We start from the raw sequence: 826 nt of genomic DNA, 5'->3' as shown, positions 1-826 counted from the left end.
GGGTCCGATCTTGTTCAACATCTTCATCAATGACCTTGATGAGGGGATAGTGGCCACCCTCAGCAAGTTTGTCTGATGATACGAAGTTGGGAGGATTGGTCTGACACACCTGAAGGCTGTGCTGCCATTCAGCGAGACCTGGACAGGCTGGAGAGCTGGGCAGTAAGAAACCAGATGAGGTTCAACAAAAGCAGTGTAGGGTTCTTACACCTAGGGAGGAATAATTGCATGCACCAATAAAGGCTGGGGGAGTGAGCTGCTGGAGAGGAGCTCTGCAGAGAGGGACCTGGGCGTCCTGGTGGACGACAGGTTGGCCGTGAGCCAGCAGTGTGCCCTCGTGGCCAAAAAGGCCAATGGCATTCTGGGGTGCATTAAGAAGAGCGTGTCCAGCAGGTCGAGGAGGTGATCCTCCTCCTCTACTCTGCCCTGGTAAGGCCTCATCTGGAGTACCATGTCCAGTTCTGGGCTCCCCAGTACAAAAAAGACAGGGATCTCTTGGAAAGAGTCCAGCGGAGGCCCACTAAGATGGTGAAGGGCCTGGAGCATCTCCCCTGTGAAGAAAGGCTGAGTGAACTGGGTCTGTTTAGCCTTGAGAAAAGAAGACTGAGAGGGGACCTGATCCAGGTTTATAAATATCTGAGGTGTGGTGGCCATAGTGGTGAGACCAGTCTCTTTTCAGTGGTACGTGGAGACAGGACGAGGGGAAACGGACATAAGCTGCAGCATAGAAAGTTTCGCACGAATGTGCGTAAGAACTTCTTTATGGTGAGGGTGACGGAGCACTGGAACAGGCTGCCCAGGGAGATTGTGGAGTCTCCTTCTCTGG

This window comes from Meleagris gallopavo, chromosome 3 (assembly GCF_000146605.3).
Source record: "Meleagris gallopavo isolate NT-WF06-2002-E0010 breed Aviagen turkey brand Nicholas breeding stock chromosome 3, Turkey_5.1, whole genome shotgun sequence".
Classification (NCBI taxonomy): Eukaryota; Metazoa; Chordata; class Aves; order Galliformes; family Phasianidae; genus Meleagris; species Meleagris gallopavo.
This window is presented reverse-complemented; position numbering follows the sequence as displayed.